The sequence below is a fragment of the Rattus rattus genome, chromosome 2, assembly GCF_011064425.1.
Source record: "Rattus rattus isolate New Zealand chromosome 2, Rrattus_CSIRO_v1, whole genome shotgun sequence".
NCBI classification, from domain to species: domain Eukaryota; kingdom Metazoa; phylum Chordata; class Mammalia; order Rodentia; family Muridae; genus Rattus; species Rattus rattus.
Genome location: NC_046155.1, coordinates 178,426,488 through 178,435,229, shown reverse-complemented (window position 1 = coordinate 178,435,229; position 8,742 = coordinate 178,426,488). Strand labels below are relative to the sequence as shown.

The window sequence follows — 8,742 nt, the reverse complement described above, 5'->3', positions numbered from 1 at the left end:
GAGCAGTTCCTAAATCTCTTGCCTGCCTGTGGATCCTGTTCTTTTAACTGGGCTGTCTAGTTGAGCATCTTTGGGAAAATATCTGTCTAGCCCAACAGAGACTTAATATGCCAGGCTTGGGAGACACCAAGGAATGGCCTTCACCATCTTAGAAGAGAAGGGAAGGGAGGACAGTGGGTTGAACTATATAAGGGGTGACCCGGAGGTGTGGGGCAGTGTTGGGGATATAAACTGAGTAAATAAATTAATAATGGGAAAAAGGGGAAAAAGGAAACAAAGAACTTAGTTTTGTTTTTTAATGATGAAATACATAACTTCATGTGATAATTTCTAGATATGAAACTTCCTTATATGCCTTATAACATGCAGAAAGATTTTCTTTGGCAAAGTCAATAAACCTGTATGCATACAAAGCAAGTTTTCATTGTATGGTATTTTTTCTAATTAGCAGGCCAGCACTCATGACTAATGCATGTGGAAATAAGACACAAAATGAAGCATAATATATTATTTTTCTTCAGGTATTTTATTTTGCTTTAGGACAAGCACACATCTGTTTCAACTAAAATTTATGTCAGATAATTGATAATTAATTATGCATTATTAGCCACATATATTTAAGATAAAAAGTCTGAACATTAGTCAAATAAATATTATTTTGTTTGGACATCCACTCTATTAAAAGGAAAAGAATATCAAGAACATGAAATTTGGATTGTATTTGATCCTCTAACACGTCAAGAATAAATTAATTACTTCCTAAAATAATTTTAATTTTTATGATTTTTGGCTTCCTTTCTTATTTCTTATTTTCTTTCTGAAGGAGCAGAGAGCTGTGAGACAGGTTCACTGCATCCCATGCTCACATGTGGATATATGGTTATAGGATGAGCTACCATATATTGCATGACAATCTACCCACCTCAACCTCCATAGTGCTCATATTATAATAGTGTGCCAAGAGTGATATTCAACATATTTACAGAGAATAGAATATTGATATCTGTTAGGAAAGTTCCAAGGAGTGTTGTCATTTTGACTATGATTTTCAGCAGTTGAATAATAGAGAACAAGGATCCTTAGAATCCCTTAAGATTAACAGTAATGGAGAAAAGGTGGGGAAACTTACAGCCAAAATTTCTCTGACACGCCTTAACCAGAGCCGAGAGTCCACAAAAGAAATGTGAAGGAAAGTACAAATACAGTCTAGAAGATAAAAGGTCACAAATGTGACCACCAGCATCAGGATGGTATAGGCTGCTTTGGTCTCAGCATAACCTCTATGGTCCTGATTCGAGGAGTGAATGTGCTGCAGTCTATGGTGGTGTCTGTTCAGGAGAATTACCATGGAGACACTGGTCCAGACAATGATGCTGATGAACACTGCATCATGGACAAATAACAAGATGCTCGTGCCTACACTGAAACCAGTGGTGGAGCAAGCCTACTTGCTTTTAGAATTGGTATCATTATGCATTTTCTGTGGACCACTGATTTTCATTGGAATGTGAGCATTATTTAATACACTGAAAAACCAACAACTATAACAAGTATAACTCACAAATTTGGTGTCTCTTCTACTGAGTATCACCCTAGCCCAGGAACCAGGAGCAAGAGTGACAAACTGATAAGTGCTCAGGGAGCAGGTGGAGCACATATTTGTGCTTCGAACCACCAGCCAAATGAAGTACCCAAGTTTACATTTTAGGTCAGTTGGAGGCTCCCTTGGCACAAAAAGTGTCATATTGTTTGGAAATGCAAAGAATAGAATCAAGGCATTGCCCACAGCTAAGTTGGCTAGAATAACTTGTATGGGCCTCTGTTGAGAGCCATTCAAGATTGGAGATAAATTATGGACAAATAGAAAAACGTTAACCACAGTCCCAACCCCAACCTGGCAAAGCAAGAGGATCTGAAGAGCTACTTCCTCTGTGGTTTTCACAGATTTATTCTGAGACAACATGGAGACAACTTCATTGGATAATGGAATAATGATCAGGTTGGACAGTACTGTTTTCAAGAGTCTTCTCAATTCCTACCCTTTTCAATTGAAGTCTTTTTCCCCAAGATGAGCAGCACTACTTTATCTCATTATGGCAGCGTTGACTGGAAACACTGTATGTACATTGATCAAGGATATCTACTTTACACTTATTTTACTTTGCCTTTCCTTGTGATGGAATTGGGTGTGTGTTGTGCAATTCTGTCTCTTTCTCTGGGTCAACAACATGACACACATTTTAACACAGTATGGGTTCTGCATATTTATAAATGAATATTTATAGACAGGAGTTCCTTTTTGCTTAATTAGAATTCAACATCTTTCCCCATGTTATAATAATGTGTTAAGAAATACAAATTGCTTTTTGGAAATGTGGTTTTGACTCTAATGCCAGTTATTGATCTTTGTGAAACTTCTTTCCATCATTTCCAGTCATCCATGCCAGCAAAAGAGTCATACACATAAGATAAAATATGTATATCTTTAAAATTATAATACAGGACTGGAAAGATGGCTCAGCAGTTAAGAGCACTGGTTGCTGCTACAGAGTACCTTAGTACAATTTCCACAACCCACATAACAGCTCCGAAGTGTCTGTAACTCCAATTAGAGGGGATGTGGCTTCTTCACCACCATACCTGCAGGCAAAACAAAAATGCACAAAAAGGTATTAAGTAAATAAAAATTTCGAGAATAAAATACAAATTTAATAATTATCTTTTATAAAATAATGTGACTAAAGTATGTTTCCCTAAAATAATCCATCTAGTTTTGATGTATTTTACCTTCTTTACCACAGTTATAGAATGCAAAATATTTCATAAAGCGTCATTATTGTTCTCTTCATGTAGAAGAACCTTGATTTAGACAAATATCATATATGTGGAAAAAAGTCTGTGGAACCCTAGCACATCATTGATTTATAAACTTCTGAAATGTATCTGTTTTTCTAAGGAATCAGGTGCTATACACATAATTGATTCATCTCCAGTGTTATCATCCACAAATGAAACCATTAAAATCATTACTGTTTTTGCACACATAGATTTTTTTTAAACCCAGTTTTTGAAAGATCTTATTTTGTCTGAAACTTACTTGGTTTCTTTAGTTTTCCAAAGGAACAATAAGCTATCATCCTGCAGTTCGAAATCTGTCCTCTCACAGATAATCATCAAATTTAAGGAATTTTCAGATGAATCCTAAGCCATGGAATAGATATTTCTTTAGAATAAGACAATAGCTGACATGTTTAGGTAAATTATGGAGACAAAAATGAGGCCATTCTAATGATTAATGTTGGTTCTAGCAAAAACTATTGCTTGCAGAAGGAGGAAATAAGCTCTAAGCAAAAATCTACAATTGCAGTAATCTCGCCTACATTCATCAATGATGGTGATGCTCACAGGGATGGAGGCCTGCTCCTGAAGGTTACTGCAGAAACACAGTTCTAAATTCCACTCTCTTTAATTACCTTTTCTGTGTAACTATTTCCTAAGAGATCCAAAGAAATCCTTACCAGCCCCATACTGTCTATGAAGTGGTGTACTGATCATTGATTGACGTTGGATAACAGAGCTCATAAAGAGACAGTGTCTGGTCCTGACATTCCTCAAACAGCCCATTACTGTGTAATATGTGGTATTATTTATTGTGTAGGTGTGGGGATGTTGTAATACCTCTAATGATAGAAAAAAATCATCTCCAGAGAAAATCATCAATTTCACTTTCTGGTAATTAACAATGAGGACCAAGATTTTGTTAGATCTTAATGACTAGCCATATTTCCTTTGAGAGATTCTAAGTTCTGAGTTGATGTTCTCATCAGGAGTAGAAAGACACACTCCAGGGGATATCAAGAGATTTCTTACATGCATTTCCTGGGAGTGCATTACACTACACATTTTACTTCTTGCAAAATCATGCTAATATCAAGTCCTTCCAGACAGACCTTCAATATGTTATTGGGAGTCTCGTATATGCCCATGAACAGACAGGGACTATATAGTCTGACAAATCAATATTTGAAGCCCATGATAACCCTGTGAGTCCTTGGATTGTTCCAATGTCCATTTGTTTTGAGGTTGGTCATGATTCATTGTCTGAGAAACTCATGGAGACTTATTATAAATATTATAATCTGCCATTTTCTATGTAGTTTTTTCTTTTATTGGATATTTTATTTAAATTTCAAATTTTATATCTTTCTCAATTTCCCCTCTTAAAACACCCTATCTCCCCATGCTTCTATGAAGGAGTTTCCCCACCCATCCACCTACTCCTTCCCACCTCCCTGCCCTGACATTCCCCTACACTATGGCATCAAGCCTTGGCAGGACCAAGGACCTCTATTCCCATTGATGCCAGACAATGCCATACTCTACTACATATGTGGTTGGAGCCATGGGTCACTCCCTGTGTATTCTTTGGTTTGTGGATTAGTCCGTGGGAGCTCTAGTAGGTCTGGTTGGTTGATATTGCTGTTCTTCGTGTGGGGTTACATACCTCTTCAGCTCCTTTAGTCCTTTCTCTAACTCCTCCATTGGAGACCCCATTCTCAGTTCAATAATTGGTTGTGACCATCGACCTCTGTATTTGTCAGGCTCTGCCAGAAACTATACATAGGACAGCTATGTCAGGCTCCTATCAGCATGCACATCTTGGCATCTGCAATATTGTCTGGGTTTTGTGGCTCTATATGGAATGGATCCCCAGGTGTGGCAGTCTCTGGAAGGCCTTTCCCTCAGTCTCTGTTCCAAACTTTATCCCCATATTTCCTCCTATGAGTATGTTAGTTCCCCCTTCTAAGGGAGACTGAAGCATCCACAGTTTGTTCTTCCTTCTTCTTCAGTTTCATGTGGTCTGTGTACTGTATATTGATTATTCCAAGCTTTTGGGCTAATATCCACTTACAGTGAGGGCCACTATATGGGTTCTTTTGTGATTAGGTTACCTCACTCAGGGTGATATTTTCTAGTTATTTGCCTAGGAATTTCATGAATTCATTTTTTAATAGCTGAGTAGTAGTCCATTGTGTAAATACAACACAATTTCTGTATCCATTCCTCTTTTGAAGAATATTTGGATTCTTTCCAGCTCCTGGCTATTATAAATAGTGCTGTGATGAACATAGTGAAGCATGTGTCCTTGTTAGACACTGGAACATCGTTTGGGTATATGCCCAGGAGTAGTATACCTGGGTCTTCAGGTAGTACTATGTCCAATTTTCTGAGGAACAACAAGACTGATATCTACAGTAGTTTACCAGCTTGTAATACCGCCAACCATGGAGGAGTGTTCCTCTTTCTCTCCATCCTCTCCAGCATCAACTGTCACCTGAGATTTTGATCTTAGACATTCCGACTCGTGTGAGGTGGTATCTCATGGTTGTTTTAATATACATTTCTGTGATGACTAACAATGTTGAACATTTCTTTGGGTGCTTCTTGGCCATTTGTTATTCCTCAGTTGAAAATTCTTTGTTTAGCTTTGTACCCCATTTTTATTAGAGTTATTTGATTCTAAATCTAAAATATTGAGTTCTTTTACATATTGAATATTAGCCCTCCATCAGGTGTAGGGTAAAGATGTTTTCCCAATCTGTTGATTGCAAATTACAGTGTACTTTGCCTTATAGAAGCTTTGAAGTTTTATGATGTACCACTTGTCGATTCTAGATTTTAGAGCTTAAGTCATTGGTGTTCTGTTCAGGTGTTTATATTTTCCCCTTTGACAATGTGTTCAAAGCTCTTTCCCACTTTCTTTACTATTAGTTTCAGTGTATCTGGTTTTATGGGGAGGTCTTGGATCCACTTGGACTTGATCTTTGTACAAGGAGAGAAGAATGGTTTGATTTGCTTTCTTCTACATGGTGACTGCCAGTAGGACCAACACCATTTGTTGAAAATACTTTCTTTTTTTCCACTCAATGGTTTTAGCTCCTTTGTCAAACATGAAGTGACCATGGGTGTGTGAGTTCTTTTCCAGGCCTTCAATTCTATTCCACTGATCTACCTGCCTGTCTCTGTACCAAATAAATACCATTTTTCTCACTATCCCTCTGTAAAACAGCTGGAGTTTAGGGATTGTGATTCCCTCAGATGTTCTTTTGTTGTTGAGAATAGTTTTTGCTATCCAGTTTTTTTAATATTTCAAATGAATGTGCAAATTGCTCTTTATAATGGTATGAAAATTGAGATGGGATGTTGATGGGGATTGCATAGAATCTGTAGATTGCTTTTGGCAATATGGCCATTATGACTATAGTAATCCTGCCAATCCACTAGCATGTGACATCTTTCCATCTTCTCAGTTCTTCAATTTCTTTCTTCAGAGACTTTCGATTCTTCTCAAATAGATTTTCACTTACTTGGTTAGAGTCACAGAGGGTATTTTATATAATTTATGACCATTGTGAAGGGTCTTTTTTTCCTAATTTCTTTCTAAGCCTGATTATCCTTTCAGTAGAGGAAAGCTATTGATTTATTTGAGTTAATTTAATATACAGCCACCTGATAAACTGAAGTTGTTTATCAGGTTCAGGAGTTCTCTGGGGAATTTTTTGGATTACTTAAATATACTATCCTAAATCTGCAAATAATGACATTTTGACTTCTTCCTTTCCAATTTAGATATATCTGACCCTTTGTTGTCTAATTGCTCTGGCTAGGACTTCCAGCACTATTAAGAATAGGTATAGGTATGGAAAGAGTGGGCAGCCCTAATTTCAGTGGGATTGTTTCAAGTTTCTCCCCATTTAATTTGATATTGGTTTGCTATATATTGCTTTTATTATGTTTAGGTATGGGCCTTGAATAGTTCCAAGACTTTTACCCTGAAGGGGTGCTAAATTCTGTCAAATGCATTCTCAATAATGATTATTATGTGTTTTTTATTTCTTTGTGGATTTCGTTGGTGTATTTCCACAGAGTGACCCATCCTTGCATCCCTGTCGTGAAGCTTATTGGTTCATGATAAATGATCACTTTGATGTGCTCTTAGATTCAGTTTTGGACTTTGACTATTTTTGCAATGATATTCACAAGGGAGATTGGTCTGAAGTTCTCTTTCTTTGTTGAGTCTTTGTGTGGTTTAAGTATAAGAGAAATTATGGCTTCGTAGGATTAATTGGGTAATGTTCCTTCTGTTTCTATTTTGTGAAATAGTTTGAAGGGTATTAGTATTAGGTCTTCTGTGAAGCTCTGATAGAATTCTGCACTAAAACCATCTGATCCTGGGCTTTCTTTTGGTTGGGAGATCTTGGTTTTGTTGATTCTTCATATAGCTCTTTTTGTTTCTACTTACTTGATTTCAGCTCTGAGTTTGATTATTTCCTGCCATCTACTCCTCTTGAGTGTATTTGCTTCTTTTTGTTCTACAGCCTTTAGGTGTGCTGTCAAGCTGCTGTATACTCTCTCCACTTTCTCAGAGCTATGAGTTTTCCTCTTAGCACTGCTTTCATTGTGCCCTGTAAGTTTGGGTATGTTCTGCCTTCATTTTTATCAAATTATAAAAGTCTTTAAATTCTTTCTTTATTGCTTCCTTGACCAAGTGATCATTGAGCAGTTTGTCAGCTTCCATGTGCATGTAGGCTTTCTGCCATTTTCATTGTTATTGAAGAGCAGCTTTAGTCTGTGTTGATATGAAGCATGGTATTATTTCATTCTTCTTGTATCTGTTGAGATCTGTTTTGTGACCAATTATATGGTAAATTTTGGAGAAGGTACCATGAGGTACTGAGAAGAAGGTATATTCTTTTGTTTTAGGATGAAATGTTCTATAGATATCTGTGAAATCCATTTGCTTTATAACTTCTGTTGGTTTACTTGTGTCTCTGTTTTGTTTCAGTTTTTATGATGTGTCCATTGATGAGAGCGCGGTGTTGAACTCTCTCACTATTCTTTTGTGAGTTGCAATGTGTGTTTTGAGCTTTAGTCAAGTTTCTTTTAAGAATGTGGTTGACCCTGAATTTTGAGCAAAGATATTCAGAATTGAGAATTCATCTTGGTAGATTTTTTTCCTTTGATGAGTATGAAGTGTCCTTCCTTATCTTTTTTTATAACTTTTCATTGAATTGTGATTTTATTTGATATTAGAGTAGCTTCCCCAACTTTTTTCCTTGGGACCATTTGCTATAATTTTTTTCCTAGCCTTTTATTCTGATGAAGTGTCTTCCTTTGTCACTGAGATGTGTTTCCTTTATGCTGCAAAATTCTGTGTCCTATTTACATATCCAGTCTGTTAGCCTATGTCTTTTTATTGGGAGATTGAGTCCATTGATGTTGGGTGATATTAGGCACCAATGATTGTTGTTTCCTATTATTTTTTGTTGTTAGATGTGTAATTATTTTTGTTTAACTATATTTGGGATAGTTGAAAGAAGATTAATTTCTTGCTTTTTATAGGGTGTAGTTTCCCTCTCTCTGTTGGTGTTTTCCAACTATTATTCATTGTAGGGCTGTATTTGTGGAAATATGTCCTGTAAATTTGTTTTTCTTATGGAATATCTTGGTTTCTCCATCTATGGTAATTGTGAGTTTTTCTGGATATCATAGCCTGGACTGCCATTTGTGTTCTCTTGCTGTCTGTATGACATCTACCCAGGATCTTCTAGCTTTCATAGTCTCTGTTGAGAAGTCGTGTGTAATTCTGATAGGTCTGCTTTAACTGTTACTTGACCTTTTTCCCTTACTGCTTTTAATATTCTTTCTTTGTTTTGTGCATTTGTTGTTTTGACTATTATG

The 8,742-nt window shown here is 36.6% G+C and overlaps 1 pseudogene; it reads right to left on the bottom strand.

Annotated features, from left to right (window-relative positions):
• Positions 1–1,048: 1,048 nt before the first annotated feature.
• Positions 1,049–2,002, bottom strand: LOC116894561 (annotated as a pseudogene).
• Between the last annotated feature and the right edge of the window lie 6,740 nt (positions 2,003–8,742).